Source organism: Cavia porcellus, unplaced genomic scaffold (genome assembly GCF_034190915.1).
Source record: "Cavia porcellus strain 051 isolate PalLab524CR breed Dunkin Hartley unplaced genomic scaffold, mCavPor4.1 scaffold_15, whole genome shotgun sequence".
Lineage (NCBI taxonomy): Eukaryota > Metazoa > Chordata > Mammalia > Rodentia > Caviidae > Cavia > Cavia porcellus.
The window spans coordinates 33,938,577-33,957,740 of NW_026947498.1; the positions used below are offsets into that span (position 1 = coordinate 33,938,577).

Below are 19,164 nucleotides of genomic sequence, written 5' to 3' on the forward strand. Positions count from 1 at the left end.
GTCATTATGTAGCAAAACTTGTACTAATCATTTTTTCTACAGTTTTATTGAACTTACTTTTTAGTTCTCTGAGGATTATCCTAAATCCCTTGCAATTTTCTTTCTAGATAATTGTGGCATCTTTATCATCATCATGATATCATAGTATCTTCATCCTTTACAGTAAGTGTAAAGGTGAATTATAAATATTCATTTTTTAACCTATGAAAGAAAATACAAATGTAATTCTGTATGTTAGTGTCTTTCTCAGTATAAATTTAGGGCCATTAGGTACATTATGATGCTCATACATTTAGTGATGAGATGGTTTCTATTAATTCAAAATCACCTTTACATGTATAAAAGTTTAAAACTGTAGAATAATATTTATGTATATCTACACACATACACACTGTTTTTAACAATTCTAGAATTACATCTAATTGAAATTTTGCTATTTTAATTTTATAATGTAAATTTCATAATTCTAGAATGTGAGTGTAAATTATATACAAATTACATTATAATCCTAGAAATATAAGCTGAAGCAAATTATATATGCAAATATATTATTCTGGAATTATAAACATTCATATTAATTCATGTATCTTCTTATAGAAAAACATTTAAAATGAGAGAGTTTTTTCATATTTTTTATTGGAAAGTATAAAAAGTTATACAAACATAGCCCAGCCAAATATGACATCGATTTATGGAAGGAGCACGAGCAAGTTTCAGTAGATCATGATGAATTTCACTAAAAGCAAATGTTCTCAGAAACAGGCTCAGTATCTCAACTGCAAATCCGTCTTGGTCTAAATATTGAATCGGCTGGTAAAATAATCTACTATGGCTAATTCGCCAAAATATTAATACTTTTAAAACTGAGTTCTCTTTTTTGCTTTAATTAAGTGTATGCTAGTATAGTCAAAACATCTAGCTAGGTACATAGAAATAAAACTATTCATATCAAAGGGTAGGGGACATAGCCCAGTGGTGAAGCATCTGTCTGGCAAGCTCAAGGTCCTGAGTTCAATTCCCGGAACCAAAAAAAGAAAGAAAGAAAGAAATGAGACACTCTCCATCTCCTAGTTTTTCATTTGAATTAGGCAAATACACATTTTAGGGAGCAAAGCTTCTGAAAGATATATATATTTTTTTGTGAGAAAGATTAAGTGGTCCACTGCTCAAGTAGTGTGATGATTTTTTAAAATCAGTTAAGCACAGAAAAAGTTGATGAGTGCTTTTAGAAGGATTTTATGAGCAGGTTAATCTCCATTTTCTGATTACTTCAACGGGGAAAAAAGAGACTGCTACTGCCATCTGTTGGTCACATAAAGCACCATCAGCTTTGTACATTAATTTCAACTAGGCAGAATCTTCCACGGATATGCAAAGGACTCATTACTTGAACTGAGCTAATTCTAAACAAATTTCATATTATGTTTGAGTGTCACAAAAAACTACTAGTCAGATAAACTTAGTTTTCCCAGTACATTGTACCTTCGGGATGGTTTCTGTTTAACAAAAAGAATATTTCATCCAAAAGCAAGCCAAGAGATCTGCAGAAGCAATGCTAATCAGTATGACAGTAACTGTGGTTAAATGTGTTTTGCTGTGTGCATGTATATGTATTTTGGCGTGGTGTTTGTGTGTGTGTGTGTGTGTGTGTGTGTGTGTGTAAGAAAACCAGACACACAGAGTGTCATGGTTTGTGTTCAGAACCCCCCCCCCCAGCTTCATGCAATCATGGACGGCGCAGTTGAGTTGTCATTCTTGATTGGTTTGCTGTCTGGCGCTAGGATTGGTGGTGTGAGTGATACACCCACCCAGGGGTGGAGTCAGCTTACAGTGTAAGGTGGGAAGAAGGAGTGTGTTTTCTCTTTTGCTTGGTTCCCTCTTGCTGTTTGAGGTGGCCATGAACAGCTCCATGCCATTGGATCCTGCCTTGGAGCCAACTGTGTATGGACTGACACCTCCAGGAATTGTAAGAAATAAACCTTTCCTTCCTTCATGTTGGGTGTCAGGTATTTTGTCTCAACAAGGAAAAAGTAAGACACAGAGAGAGGAAAAGAGAGGTGAGGGAAACAAAGGCGATCCACTAAATATTAGAAGTAAAGAGCACAGGTTCAGCACATTTTTATCATTCTTCTGAGAGGATTATCTTCAGAAAAGTACCATTAGCCAGGAGGCCAAACATTTTTTGCTCCTTTTCTTCCACCATGTACCTAAACCTGCTGCATCAGCATCACCTGCTGAATTGTCACAACTTCAGAATTTCAGGCTCAATTCTAGTCAGAATGTAATTCCAAAATTGTTTTTTTTTTTTTGAAAACATAGTCTTCAGTTTATACAGTTCTTGAAATGACTCTGAATAAAATGCAAAATTTACTATAGCTCCTGATCATGATGACCTAAAACAGATTGACTTGAATACTTGTCACATTTATTGATTCTTAAATGCATATTTTGACCTATAGTTAACATTTTTGCAATTGAATACATATTAGATCTGTACTCTCTTGATATAGCTAGAATTGATATTTTTCATCTTAGTGAAATTCAGAACAATAATATATCTCAAAATTGACAGAATTTTTCAGTAGGTGAAATATGGTAAGCATCATTTATTGAGCAGAAAAGAAATTTAATGGAATGAAACATACAAGTAATAAAAATAGCTAATATTTCCAATGTGCTTATTACATTCTATTCACTTTGCCTAGTAAATGCATTGGTATCCTTTAGTCTTAAAAAGAACTATAATCCATAGTACTTTAGAGACAAAGACTAACACCCGTTAAACAAGCTTCCCAGGTTACCATTGGGATCAAGTGTTCGAGTATTATTTCACTCCACAGATCATGCTCTAAACCACCAACTATTACTTCTGAAAGGTTTTTTTCTTACTGCAGAATATGTATCAAGAAAAACTAGAAATGAATAATAGTATGAAGTGGAAGCTTGTGGGTGTCAAACAAGTGGTCCGTTCAAGTACATTGTCTAAGAACTGGTTATTCTTAAGGGTGGAATATAGAACAGTATTTATCAAAGAGAGGGGATATCCAAGTCTGACAATCTAATAATTTCCAAAACTCTCAGTGAGAGGAACAGGGGGAATTAGCATGCGCTGTGAGCTGAGCCACTGGCAGGGGTGAGAAGAGCTGCCATTGACGATGATGAAGCCCCTGTATTTTTTCACTTCACCTTGCTACATTACCAAGGGCCAACCTTCTGTAAATATAAGAAAACACACACTGAAAGTATAGGGAAAGGTAATAGTAATTTTCCAGTGTCATATCTATATCTGATAGGAATTTAATTTTACACATCTATATTTTAATGTCACCCCAAGAAACCAACTCCCTAAAATAATACAAATTAGATTTTTCCTGTCATCTTTCAACCAGTTGTTGTGACTTCATAACCTTCAAAAACTAGGATGGCTGGTGACAGTAACAACAGCTCCAATCAGAAGGACTCAAGGAAAACAAGGTTAGTGATCACTGCCACCATCAAGAGAGTACTCACTGTTCTTCAAGTACCATGACAACTCCTTTACACTCAGCCACTGCCATGTTATTATACTCATCTTAACGATGAGGAAAAGAACACTTAAAGGATTTGATATCTCAAATACTGCACAACCAGTAAATGAAGAAACTAAAAATCACTAATTTGAAATCAGGAATTGACTAGTGAGAAAGATAGACAAGCAGGAATTAATGAAGTTGCTTCAGGGATAACAAAAACACAAAGTGGTGAGTTTGTAGGAGACTCTGGCTTACGGTTTTTCTTTCAAGCTCATTCATAGTGAAGCTACCTTAAACTCTTAACAACGTCTTGACTTGGATGATAAGAGATAATAAGGTCAACCTCCATATAGTTGGATTGACCATAATAAGTCATGAATAATTGGAAATAGGCTTTATTCTTATTGAACTTAGATATGCACTTCATTTGAGCAACTGGCTACCAGACACATTAAATCAGAAAGACAAAAGCACCCACAGAAATTGATGTAAACCATGCACAAATGTAATTTCTAATGAATGATAGCATCCTTAAATCAGGAACTCCCTTTGCTGATACCAGTTTAGAAATAAGCATATTGGGCTGGGGATTTAGCTCAGCGGCATAAGCACCTGCCCTGCAAGCAGGCGGTCGTGAGTTCAATCCCCGGTACCGATTAAAATAAATAAATAAATAAATAAAAAATAAAAATAAAAAAAAAGAAATAAGCATATTTTTACCTATATAAATACCACTAATAATTATGTTAATAATATACTCCCATTAAAGGTCATACTTCCTGTTGTGTAAGCCATTCCTGCTGGTTAATTGCCTGCAGGTTAAATCCAGTTAAATACTACAGGGTGCCAACTTAGAAGAATAAAAGAAGCACAAATTTAGAAGTATTATGGCAAAAAGCCATGTTCTATTGGCACTGTGTCAAAGTCTTTTATAATACAAAAATATAAATATAAAAGCACACCTTTGAGATTTGTTGTTTCTCAATACTTATTTTCTTATACAATTGAAAAATTTATTAAATATACAGTCCATCATCGTAATTGGTATGAAAGCATGACTGAATTCAGAACAAAATGAATTCCCTCAAGTATGCTTAGAAAACCTATTCGGTTTTAGAGCATATTTTCATGCTGGGTAGTTACAGTAATCTTTGTTTCAATGAGCTCATCTCAATATTTCTAGGAACACTTCCCATATTTTCACAATATTTCTCTCTGAGTTACTTGAATAAATAGGGAAAGAATATAGGTATCTGTGTCATTTTATGTGTGCCTCAAAATAATCATCATTTTCAAACAAAACACTAAAGAAATACTTTCAAAAATTTTAGTGGTGAAAATCATGAAGATAAAAGGAGAAATAATCCAAAATGATCCTTTTGTATATACCTGTGTTGAGGCAATTAATATTCTAATCAGTTACATGAAAACACCCACATCCCCTGGTTTGCTTCAGGTCCCACAAAGAATATGGGGTGCAAAATAGTACTATTAAAGGAGAAGTGGCATCTCTTTAAAGTAGAAAAGATTTGAACACAAAGAGTAGTAGATAAATTTTCTATGAAGATATAATTTTACTTTAAAGAGAATATATATTTATATATTTCCTAAGGAAAAAAACTTCAATGGCTTCCTTAGAACAAAAAAGTTATAAATACAAGTTGACATACTCACTTTGAATTCATTAGGAAATTATAATTAATGTCAGGGACTCAGTCTTTAGTTAATTCTACTTTCCACTTAATTTGTATTTTGGAAAGGAATCCTTTATAATAATGTTTTTTAAATTATTATATATTTATATAATTTATAAAACATTTTTATTTTGTTTTTAAGTAAGACTGTGTGTAAATATTTATGGAATAGTATGTAATTTGATACATGAATATGTTATATGATCATATATAATCATCATCAGAGTAATTTGGCCTTCCTAATTCCTTCAACATTTGAAGCTTTAACAAATCATCTATCTCGACCACGGCCCTTCCAGGGGGAGAACCAGCAGCAGCTCCTGAGATCCGCGTCATGTTGCAACTTAGGACACTGGGAAGCCAAGCATGCACCTCCCCTCCCTGGTAAGCGGTGGCGGTGTGGCAGACTGCGGCCCTTCCAGGGGAAGAATCACCAGCAGATCTTGAGATCCGTGCCATGTTGGAACTTAGGAAGCTAGGAAACCAAACAGCCAGCCTGCCTCCCTGCTAAGCAATAGTGAACCTACTGGTGCACGTCCTACAGTCAAACATCCCACTTCCCTACCCTCCTCCTGTCCCGCCCCCTCCCCCCCACTTAGCAAATGGGAACCAGAAATCTGAGCATCTCCTGGGAGGTTGACCATAGCAAATAAGGGTGACTTCCTTCTACCATCTCTTTGAAGGCAAATTTATTACTGTTTTGCTCTATTCTGATTAATAGTACTGCTCTATTCAATATTCTGTTTTGATAAGTTCTATAATGTCCTGTATTTCATCTCATTTTTATATATGTGATCAAAAGAACAACTATTAAAAAGATAATGAAATATACTGTGATACCTATTACTGTTATCCCAATAACCTGCTGTGAAGTTCTGTACCAATTTCACTGTACAATCTTAGTTGGCTTTATTCTGTCTTGTTCTGTTGTATTTTACCACTTTCAAAATAAATTTTTTTAAAAAATCATCTATCTCTACATGAAGACATTTCTACCTAGTTTTTGTCTTGTACTTACACATTTTTCTATTCAAAACAATAAAAGAATCAATATGTTTATAGCATAAAAATGAAAAGACTCACACAAATCATTTTAGTATGCAAATGTTCTCCACCTAAGGGACAGGGACTGGATTTTTGCAGTTAATTTGATTGGCTTCCTGTATCAATTAAAATTGCCATATAATTGTTCATCTTTCCTCCCCTTGCCCTGTAGCTATAATGAGATGCCAGAGGAAAGAAAGTTCATTTCACTAGTAAATATTCATTCTTCAACTAATTTTAAATTGGGCAAAATTCAATAATTTTACCACATGGTAAAAATTCTGTTTATTTTAGTCCTAAGATCCAGAAATCTCTTTGTAGCACATGGTGGACAGAGACCTTTATTTGTGCACTTAGGTCATGTTTTGTATTTATGCCTTGGCAATTTAAAAACTATGAGATCAAATTATAAGCCAATCCACAATGCTTCTGCATAACTGTGTAGGAGTCAAACCACAAATATTATCTATATTTATGTTGGACTGGCCCGCCCTTTGGCTGTCTCCATAACTCTGCTTTACTAAGACTGACGCTCCTGGGTAGCAGTGGCGCCACATCCATTTGGCATAGCTGTTCACATGGGATCTTTCCTTCTGTTGTCTTTTCTTTGGCATGAATTAGTAAATGAAATCATGCAAAAATGTGTCTCTAGTCATTGGGATGCCAGCAATTGTAATGATAGAGTCTGCTAATCTGGCAGATCATTCTGTGGTTTCTGAATTATTTTATCTCAATACAGATTTTAGTTAGCTTCTAGGCATAGAAAACATGTTTCAAGATTTCAATACCTAGAAATAGTGCATGCAGGGAGAGCATGCATGAAATAGTATACCGCAGTACATACAAATCACCTCAATTTTCCATCTGGTTAGCAAATTCTCATTGCACTATATGCATAGCCTTTTAGTTTGGGTTTCTTGCACACAAAATTTCTTGCAGTATCCTCTGGTCTCATATAAACTGCTGTTAATTTCCAGATATACTGATGATCCTCTTATATCAAGGCACAACCCTCACTTGTCTACATATTTGAGAACTGTAATCAGAGGAGCCACTAGTCAATTATACTTGATATAAACAGTTTCTATCAGCACAGAAATTTTAAGAAAGAACAGAGATGATTTGCCAAACAGTTGTGGTAAAAACCAGGAACGATGACACTTGCCTGTAATCCCAGCACTTGGGAGGCTGAGGCAGAAGGATCATTGCAAGTTGATCATCCCAGCCTAGGATACAACGTGAGTTAAAGACCAGGTCAAACTACATAGTAAGACCCTGTCTCAAAAAAAGTGATGAAAAGAAAAGTTGAAAATGCCTCTAAGTATAAAAAGAATTTCAAAGAACATAGACATTACTTAAACTTTATAGAAACAGGATTTAGCATAGCAGTCAGACTTTGAGGGTTTTAAAATCTGACCAGGAATTACACAAGTGGTGAATTTTAAGAATCATTATTATTGTAACAAATCTTTAGTGTGTATCTGTAATATGTGTTTTGAAATGTGACCATACAAAATGGGAGAAACAAAGTGATACAAGACATAATCCTTTTAGTCAGGATCTCACGATCTAATAAAAAGCATAAATCAATAGGAAAACAGAAATCTGTGCCTAAAAATTTGGATGCTAAGTAAGTGGTTCTGGCATTGCTACACACAGTTAAGTGTTAGAGTTAGGTGACCAAGAAAGAATGTGTGAATGAAGTAGAATTTAAAACAGACTTGGATAAGCTGGTCCTGGATTACAGAAAGTACAACCAAATATTTTATTACCATTAATAAAATGAATACAATACACATTTTCATTGAGTTAGACTAAGGGCAAAAACAGTTTGAATTGTAAGGTTATACTTGGAAAAGAATAGAGTATCATTTTTCTCAAACCTAACAGCTGCTTTCCAAACTATGAAGCCTTTTTAAAGACTACATAGTGATGAAGGAGCGTGCCTAGGTAAACTGTGCCTGGCTGGGGTAATACTGTGGCCGTCAGGTTTAAGAAGTAAAGAAGCTTTGAAATACTGCATGAGCAGAGTACGCATTAGAACCTGTACTCAGGTGATGAATATTACACTCTATCAGTACTCTGGTGTTCTAATCTATTAAAAGAGAGGGGAACTCACACAGCAATGAGGTTAGCAGAGGAGCTATTCAGGCATAAAATGATGAGGATGAAAGGGAAAAGTGGAAGCAGAAACAGTGAAGCAGCGATGGGCCCATTGTTCAAATTGTTAGTTTGAAAATTATTGGTTTAGAGGAAAAATTATTGATTTCAGTTTTAAGTAGGCTAATTTTGCGTAACACTGAGGCAGAACTGAAGTTCAGCATAGAGGTAAGCATGTAGGGTTGGCGATTTCCAGGGTGCCTACAGTACTGACACATTCAAGTGCAATCAGTTGCCTTAATACTGAACAGGGCTTTATGATTCACTTCCTCATTTGGAACCATATTGGGAATTCAAGCTGAAAGAGTAAAAAGAACTGAGTTATCATATAATTAAAAAATCTAAATCATTCCAGTTATAAAACTAACAAGTTAAATTTAATTTCTATTTTCCCCATTGTAGTACAAAAAAGTTTGGGGTAATTTTATATTCATTTGAGTGACATAAGTCAACCCAATGAGCAGCTGAGTCCTTCTGCTAGTGTATTATTTGCTGTGCTGTCTCAGATACCTCCCACAGTATTGCTGCTTCGTTTGGTGCAGAACAACAGCAGAATCATTTGCTTATATACTGTTCCTACCTTGCAAAAATGAAACAGGCCTAAATTCTGTTTCTCTCTTCCTACCTACTAACTGCCAAAAACTATTCAAGGGGGAAAAGGACATAAATAGTAGGAGTTCTTCCAATACCTAATATCTGTATCCAAATGACCAAAAACTTGATGTGATAATTGGCAAAAGATGAACACAAAGCCAATAAATGGAAAGATCAATAAACAATATGGCAACATCCATTCCACAGAATATGTTTATTGCACCATATTGAATTAATAGAAATGCCTTTGGTAAAATGCAAAACTATTTATGAAACAATAGAAAATCTGCTCTTAAGTAGAAAAAAAGGACTGCACATGACTTCAGTGAAAAAAGAACCAGATGTTATACATACTTAAAACACACACATGCATGCACGCACGCACACACACAATCCCATATGCAGCTATCCATGAAATATTCAACATACACACAAGTTTAGGGCTTACTGGCTAGATTCCTTTCCTCTCTCTCACCTTCAGGCTAATCTTGCACATGTCAGCATTTCTTTGGAATCAGACCATGTTGCTAATGTCAAGATAAGAGAGCCAGTTGAAGATTGGTTCCAGTTGAATTTTGTATGAGGACTTTGAAATGTCCTCGGCCATAATGGAAGAGGGAGCAAACAGTCCCTGCAAGTCAAAGATGCAGGCAGCATTTGCTGTGTGCTGGACCAAACGATGGTTGGCCTCTGGAAATAAAATTAAGGAGTGAGTGATGCATGCACAATAAGTAGTGTTATTTAAATAATCTAGATCCTTATATTGAAAACAAAATGTTAAACATGAGACTATTGATTAAATTCTTACCTTTCAAAGTATCTATATTGTGTCAGTTACAAAATCAAACTGTTTGATTTGATTCTTGTATTTAATCTGAACCATTTTAAATTATAGTCTGGTATATCTATAGTACCAGCCATGTATTTACTAATTTCATTTTTTGTTGTGGTTGGTTTTTTTTATAACTGATTTTAGGTCTCTCTCTTGCGTAGCATTTTTGTTACTTTTGCTTTTTAAATGTTGCTCTTAATCTTTTAACCCTTATTTTTCTCAAATAATTAGAAACATAATATTCTCAAATTCACTAACCACTATTAAGCAATAAACGTAAATTATGTTACAAATACAAACGTTCAACTTTTACAGAGTAAACTCTTTTTCTTTTTGAATTTAGCAATATTAGAAATATCTATTCCTTTGGGAGAGCTTCCTTTTTTGTTATTTACAATTAAACAGAAATAATTTATGTACTAAAAGAGAAAATTAAATGAAGGGGCTTCAGAATCCCTTTATTTTCTATGAAGTATAGTCCTAAGTGTGCTCCGCACTGTTTCTAGGCATCTACCTGAAAGTAACAGGTCGATGTCTCCCAGGAGCCCTCGGGTTGCTGGATTCTGTGGGTCCAAAGGCTCCAGAGGCTGACAGCAGTGGGTTTTGCACAAGACCCATTGTTAAGCCCCTGCAATCAATTTAGATAGCTGCAGAGGCAGGGAACAAGTCCTAGACGCTACTTCTATCTTATCCATGGCATAGATGTATCAGTAACAACCTATTTTCATTAAAACACTAACACACACGCTCTCCCAAATATTTTATAAAATATAAGTGACATTCTTTCCATATTGGAGGCTATGAGTCAGTCATTTAGGTATTTGGGATTCATTAATTAATAAGATGGGAAAACTCTGATGTCCATAAAGTATTACTTTAAAAATGATATAAGTTTAGAATTGTATATGGGCATGTACACACATATGAATAGATCCAGCTACAGACACAGCACATATATATAAAAAAATGTCAATGCGTGTACACGAATTAATGCAGCTGGTGTTAATAGAGTATCAGTGACATCAGTACATTGACTCTGTGAAAAGGCATCTCATTTGAGAATAAGAATCATGGTTTTATTTATTTAATCCCTTTTCCATAACTGGAAAAATACATGCTATGATAAAACAAAGACTTTTTGGGACCTAGGTAGGAGATATACCTGAAGCTTTCCCATAACTTATTTCAAAACAAAACAATAATTGTGTTTTCTCTGAAGAAATAGATTCCTCACAAGATGATTAATGAAAGCAAAAGTAGATGGAGAGGGAAGAAAGGTGTATAAATCCATACACCGGATTCCATGAGTGGACTTGATATACACATGGATCCCATCATCAGTCCTTGATAGATAGTGTTGTACCTGATTGTATCAGTCAGTGCTTACTAGAGAAACACATTTACCGCAAGCTTCACAAATATATACAAATTTACAAGATTGGCTTACAATGGCCACCTGAAAAATCAAGCGTAGAAAAGTATGTGTGCTCTGTGTGTGTTCTGTGTGTGCTGGAGATGCAAAGGACCCAGTTGAAGGCCTGGAGCTCACTGCAGTGTCCCCTTGAGTACATATCATGAGGCTGAGGAGTCTGCAAAAGAAGCCAAAAAACGATATCCAAGGTGAGGAGGGTGAAGACAACATCTCCCCTGAAGATGCAAGTGAGCCTCTTGTTACCCTTTGTTGCGTTCAGGCAGCAAACCTGCTGGTGGCTGTCATCTAGCGTGGGTTTTTTGTCTTCAGCTACACTAGAACTATGCTGATCCAGTTTGGATGGGTGTTTCTTACTCAAGTTGACATGATCAGTTAACTATCACATTGATGATGTATTGAGTCATCACTTAATCACCAGGGGACTATCTGAATTTCTCTCCCTACTCAGTAAGAAAAGTTTGCTTACTTGAAATAAGATAAGCAGACACATTTTCCTTCAGAATTGTCTTTGTTACCAAAAACACAAAGATTATAAGAAAGACACTGATGGAAGAAATAACTAAAAAAACTATATGAGTTGAAAACTACCAGTCATGACTGCTGCCGTTAAAAACCTTAAACTATAAAACTATAAGGATTCTTCTCTTTTTGCCTTTCCTCTTTGCCATCCATTTCAAAATATCTTTCTTTTATACTTACTCAAATATTTTCCCTTAAAAATAATGTATGAGAATGAATTTCTCTATCTTTTTAAACCTATGCACACTAGAAAGGAGAGTGTGAAATACTGCATATGGACAGTGGGGGACAAAGAAAGTTATGATTGCCTAAAAAAACAGAGATAAAGCCAAAGACTGGCATTTGAAAAGACCCAGAAAGAACATCTGATAGCTGAGTTTGACTGTTTCTGGCCATTGTGTGGTGTATGTGCTGCCCTAAGTTACAAAATATGGTGGCTTTCAGTGAATGCTTAAGCTTGAAGTTCAAAGTTTTAAAAGTGAGATAGATTAACAATGTACATACATCAGGATGGGAAGTCTAGGTAGACATCACTTGCCTGTCCACTTAGCAAGGAAGACACATAGACTTCCAGAAGTCCAAGGATATATTGAAGTCTTGGATATTCTTCCCAAGTCATCAACTGAGTCCTGAGCCGGTATTTAACTCCCATACTAAGGACGAGATAAGAGAAAAACAAAGCTGGTGGAACTGTGGAACTGAATGGAGAAATGAGAGTGTGGATTAAAATGTGGACCAAATCAGAAACTGGAACCAGTGACAAGTTCAGCTAGGATTTGAAATAGAGACGCTCTTGTGGAAAAGAAAGAAAGTATCTTCAGAGCAAGCATACTGCAGAAAGCTTACCTGTGACTCAAGGTCTTAGAGCAGGTTTGTCACAAATACGACTAGTGGCTCAGGATTGAACCTAAGAAAACAAAACAAAAACAGCATTCAAGGTATGTCAGCACAAAAGAATTCAGAAACAAATACTACCATTTTTCAGGTTTCTTTTATATAACTGGTACTATATGTCAAATGCCTTGCATACTTTTTTTAAATGCTTCCAAACCCTCTTTGATTATTCACTATTGATTCTAGTATGTTGATGAAGAATTAAATAAAAAAAAGAGTTGGTTTAAACTCTTAAGTTTATAGATAGTCTAAGAATGAAGGTAGGGTTGGGTAGAGATGTCTGTTGGGTTGTGATGGGCTGACTTGTTGGGAACATTATCATCACTGCCTACAACATGTAACAGTCATAAGGTATATGCATATCCATTTAAGATTATACACGAAAGCCCTCTTATGTGCCAGGAAATATCTAACTATTGGGAATATATTCATGAACTCATCACTACTATGTGCTCTTAAGATTTACCAGTTGACAAAAAATCCAAGTCCCAAATAGATATTCTAAATCAATCATACAAATATCAAATACAATGTAAAAAGTTTAAAAATGAGAATTTAAGTAAAGACATTTGAGAAAATTTTTACTTTTAGAAGAGTTACAGTCTTTAAATTGCCACCATGGGAAGCTGACACAGAGGACAACACATGAAGCGCCTGACAACGTAACAGCTTCTGATCACAGTGTGTTAATGTCTCACTCTACATATGCAACTGGATTTTGTAAAATAATGTCCTGGCTCCTTAATGTGTAAAGGAGTATGAATTGGTGTACTCTGTAATATGTAGTGAAAAGTTCCATAACTGATAAGGAACTGAGCCAGAGAAGCTGTCCTATAGGATAATTTCAGCAAATAAACTTAGTGAGAGATAGTGCCAGGAAACACTGTAGGTTGCAGTGGAGCAAGCAAAGGAAACACCCAGTCTGAAGAATTACAAGGAGAAAAGAAAAGCTGAGAAGATGGAAAGACGGTGATCCATGAGGACCAGAATGGGTACAATATCACCTTCTAAAAACACAGCAAAACAAACTGAAAATGTAGGGGATGAAAGACGTGAAAAGCGAGCCAGGATCAAATATTGGAAGATACATCAGAAAAGTTCCTTCCCTAATGATTTACTGGAATGAAATTATTATTTCTACAATTATACAAGCAGACTTAGTACTCACCATTCAATTTCTTGTCATTGGTTTTAAAGATACTGGTTGTTAAGTGTTTCTCAGAGTCAACCAGCATTGGCCTTTATGACTTTCATAACTATTAACTCACCATTCCTTCAACTGTGTCCGCATTTCTACCCCAGCTCCCGTTTTATACTCTAGAGAAATAAACACTAATATAGAGTCTGTGTAAGGCAAGAAAAAAGGAATTTGTTATAGAATAGTCCTAGATTTAAATACCAATTTTTAAAATGAGCATTTTAGGGCCTCAGCTATTATTATTAAATATTAATATAATCATAATTATGGCTCCTTCTGATTGTCAATTTTCTAAAATATTGAACTGTTAAATATAGGAGCAAATGACTTTCTTTAAATAATTAAAGGAAAACACTAATATATAAGGAGTGTATATATTTAAAAATCAAAATATCCTTTTAAAATGATTGATCTGGAAAAGGGAGAGCCTGGGAGTGTTCGTAAATGTGTGTTAATTGTAGTGGTAGTTAAGTATTTTTTATATTTTGAAAAAATTTAATATTACTATTTTATAAAGAGCAGTTTTGTGTAGAAATGATATAAAATTAAAACAATAGCTCATTGTTAAGGTTCCACTCTAAGAATTCCAGGCATAATTGAGTTACATTAACTCACCAAAATAGGACCCAGTGGTGACATCCTGATTATCATTCTCAATTAACACTGCTACATTTTTTAATGCCTATGTTTAATGTCAAAGCATTAAGAGGCTTCCAAGATAGGAAATCTATTAGTTCTTCAAAAATATATTCCAAACCAGAGAGACTAAAAGCAGAATGAAACCATATGTCATTTCAACCAAGGTGATAATTTCAGCAATATGAATTAATCAAGTTTCTCAAGGGAAAGGTATAATTTAAAAAATAGTAGAGGAACTCTATGTTAAACACTAGACTGAAGCAGCTTAAGACATAAAACAACAAATCTGAAATGAATTGAGCAATATTGTACATGAGAGAGAAAGAGAATATTTCTGTATTCCTAACCATCAAAGGAGTCTATTCAAATCCAATACTGAACTTTGCATTCTTTTGTTAACACTGGTGACCCCCACATGGCCAGCAGTGTGCTCTCAGTATGTGGTTCCTAAATGAAGAGACGGAAGGAAGGAAAAAAGAGACAGAAAGGAAAGAGAGAAGGGAAGAAGAGAGAGAGAAGGGAGAGATACACAAAGCACAAACTTTCAGATTATACTGGGAAAAAGACTGGGAGAATGAGCAAGCTCTGGGTCCTAGTCCTGAATTTGCCATGACATAACTTTTGATATCCACTTATTACATCTGTATTTCTAGAATAGTGCTTTTCTAAACCTCTCTAAATTCTTCTTCTCTCACCAAAACTCTCACTTTAGCTTTAAAAAATTGGGTCATTAAGTATTCCAGAAGTTGGGACAAAGAAAAGGAAATTTATGGAAAAAGGCCAAAAATTAGTAACGGTAGATGACTTGAAAGATTGTGTTTGTTTTTAAGATTGGAAACATCTGAATAAAATTAGGTGGAAATAATCCCTTAGGGTTTGAATATATTTAAAAATAGAAACAACCAAAATAAAATACAAAGAATACATGATTGGAGAAAATAAAAAGCAAAATTTCCAAATGGAAGAGATTAATATTTAAAAATTGTTTCCTTATACACCAGTCAGCAAACATGCAGTGCATGTTTTCTCGGTGCCAACTACCTGGCTAGCCACTGAGGTTTAAAGATAAATAAGTGAAAGTCTGTTTCCAATTGTATGGCAATGAGCCTGCAATAGTGTTTCAAAAGTTATCCTGAATATTAAACAAAGACACAAAACACAAAGTGATACTATAATAAAGTAATCCTCCCATTGAAATTGATATGAGTTTAAAACATATAAAATATACAATTATATTTTCCTCCAAGATTTATTAGAAAAATTAAGTAGCATAAATACTAATTTGAAATAATGTAAAATGAAATTAGTGAAATGGACAAAAGGATTTTTCTTTGTCTTGATGAAGGCAAAATTTATAGACTCAGTAAAATAAACATCTTTAGTTCAGATGTTTAATAAATATATACTGCAACTTGTTTCCTTCTTAGGCTAAATATTTGTGAAAACAATTTTTGGACAAAGGGACTAAGTCTTTTTTAACATAAAAATAAATTGCTTTGTAAAAGAGATCTATTGATTTAAAACATGTTAGTTAAAAATTCCTACCCATTTTTGTAAAAGCATATTAATGATTTAATAATCTTACTAAAATAATTATTCTAAAATAATTGTGCTGTTATCAAGGAAATATCAAGATTTTCCAAATGATTACTAATTCATTTCATCTGACTGGAAGTGTTTATAATGGCATTTTATCACTTGCTAGGGATTACCTGGTTTATACTGCTCCAAGTATTACTTTATTTAAATTTGTATAGTCTTGCCTATGATTAGGATTTATACATTTAAAGTTTAACTTATAAATGATAAAACCATATAATATTTACTTAATACCATTTATAGATAGCAATTTTAAATAATAAAGGACAATATTTTATTAATTTTTATTACTATTTTAGTTGTTCAAATGATTGAGATACAGTGTGATAATCTATTACATATATACAGTATATGATGAATAAACCAGAAGAATAAATGTTTCCATCTCCCTATTACTGTTTTTGTTTGGTACCTTTAAGCTTCTCTATTCTAGTTATTTGTATAGTATAGCAGGATTTTTTGAACTACAGAATAGTAGAACTATGCTGTAGCACTGTAGAACCTGTATCCAACTGTCTCGGTATGAATTATCCAAACTCCTTCTACTTACCACCGCCACCCTCCAGTACTCTCTGTTACACATTCTAATCAAGCTTTTTGAATATTCACAGAGAGAACACATTGTACTGGGCTTTCTGTGTCCCACTTATTTCTCGTAGCATAATGTTCTTTGTCCATTTTACTACACATAATAAAATATCATTACTTGGTATGACAGAAGAATAATCTATTGTGCATATATACCACATTTGCTTTACTAATTCAGCTGCAGATGAGCATCTATGTTGATTCCATAGCATACCTACTTTGAACAGTGCTACAGTAAACATGGGCATATTGACACCTCTTTTTATGGTGATACCATTTCTTTGGATGTAGTCCCAGAAGTGGAATAGCTGGAACATAGGTGCAGATCTCCTTTTAGATTGTACTATTAGCTATGGTGGCTACACTAGTTCACATTCTCACCACCAGTGCATCAGAGTTTCCTTCTTTTCATATCCAGACCAGAATTTGTTACTTTTTATCTTTTTAATATCAGTTATTCTAATTGGACTGAAATATTTTATTGTTGTTTTAGCTTATATTTCCTTGAGAGCTAATGAAATTAAGCAGTTTTTCATATAGTTGGTGACAATTTTTATTTTTTTGAAAAGTATCATTTTATTGTCTTTCTCCTTTTTCTATTATTTGAGGTTTTTGTTAATTGAAGTATCTAAGGCTCTTATATTCTGGCTATAAATCTATTTTGTGATGCAGAGTTTTTAAGATTATTTTCCTGTGCTCATTTGTTTCATCTTGTTGATTGTTTTCTTCTCTATTTAGAATAGTGTAATTATATTTGTCTATTTTTACTTTTGTTTCCTGTGATTTTGAAGTCTTTTTCAAAACAAAATTCTTATTTTAAAGTTTTTAAGTTTCCTCTATATTTTATTTTAGTAGTTTTGTAGTTTCAGTTATAATTTTTAATCTTTAATCTACTTAGACAAAGAAATAACAGTGAAGTTTCCACTTTGTACATGTGAATACCCAGTTTTTCCTGAACCATTTATCAGAGGCTGTCCTTTTACTAACATGGTTTTAGTGTTGTTTTGTAGACTGTTGCTAGTAGTTTGTGAGGTGATATCTTCTTTCCTGTTAAAATTTGTGTGTACTTTTATGTTAATATCATCCTGGTGAAATTGCTATGGCATTGTAGCATATTTTGAAAACAAATAGTATGACTCTAGCTTTGATCATTTTGCCCAAAGATGCTTTCGCTATTTGGATAGAATTTGCTTATCATTTCAAATAATCTTTTCGTGGAGTCTTGCGGATTATCCATCTATAAAAAATACATCATCTGCAAATAGGAATAGCTTGACTCCTTTTTTCCTGTTGTATTCCTATTACTTGTTTCCCTTGCATATTTACAGTGGCTAAGACGTTCTACACTATGTTAAATAATGAAGAGAATGGACATCCTTGTTTTGCTTCAAGTCTTGCAGGAAAAGTTTTCAAAAGTGCATTATTTAAAAAAATATAGTTCAATAATGAAATATCATATTCTTACATTGAAATATAATCTAAAATATATCAAAATATAAATTATGCAAGATATAAACAGGTAATTAAAATATAAAATGTTTGATGAAAATTGAAAAAATGTAAAAAACAAAATTATTTTATGCTGATGGGACTTCAAGTAGACTTTATAACAAGATATAACAATAATACAAGTAACAGCAATAAACAAAGTCCTTCTAGTACTAAGTACTTTACAAAACACACTGACTCTTACCACATTCTTTTGGAGATTTGACCCTGCTATTATAGGGGATGAGAATTCTGTAACACTTTCCAGTAACAATAGCAACAAAAAAAATTAGAAATTTTCAAAGATTTGCCTGTGCTTGGGAGATAAGGCCACTTATTACTACAATTTGGAGTCCTACTTCCATGAAATGGCATAGGCATGACGCTTATATTAGCTTATTTTTAGTTAAAATAATAATCAATGGAAAAGTTTTTAGGAAATTCTAAAGCATATGAAATTAAATGTTTCTTTTTCTGGCAGGAATTTCCAATACTTTTTACAATCATAGGCATTGTCTTTCTCCAAAACAATGTAATATTCAGGATTTGCTGTGCATATTTGATCTCAGACATTTCTCTTCTGTGAACCCAAAGATTTATAGAATATCTTAAAACTAGATTAACAGTTGATGTACGATAGTCTCATGGAAATGTCAATTTGGAGATCAGATTACTAAAGCAACCTATGGAAAAATAGTCCCCTTGGTGAGATTCCCATTACGCCCTCCCAGGCAGTTCTGCATAAAGACAGCTCCTTTGTTTCAACCATTTACTAGTAATCTTCATATATTTTAGCAGAGTTACACCCACTCAGAAGAAAATACGCAGAAGAAAAATGCTGCCAAGAAATATTTGTGAAAGCAATATACATCATGAGAATATTTGAAGTGCTAGATATTTTTCTAATCTTGGGCATAAAGAGGTTTAAATTGCTAAGGATATTGCTAAGAAAACAATCATAGTATCTCAGG

At 33.9% G+C, this 19,164-nt stretch overlaps 1 long non-coding RNA gene across 2 annotated transcripts in view; it reads right to left on the reverse strand.

Annotated features, from left to right (window-relative positions):
• Positions 1-12,319: 12,319 nt before the first annotated feature.
• Positions 12,320-19,164, reverse strand: part of LOC134470561 (uncharacterized) — a 33,287-nt gene continuing 26,442 nt past the window's right edge. For both annotated transcript variants that reach the window (XR_010039504.1, XR_010039505.1), the window contains 2 exons: positions 12,634-12,694; positions 12,320-12,440 (listed from right to left, as the gene is read on the reverse strand). This is a non-coding gene — a long non-coding RNA (uncharacterized LOC134470561). The remainder of the gene's footprint in view (positions 12,441-12,633; positions 12,695-19,164) is intronic.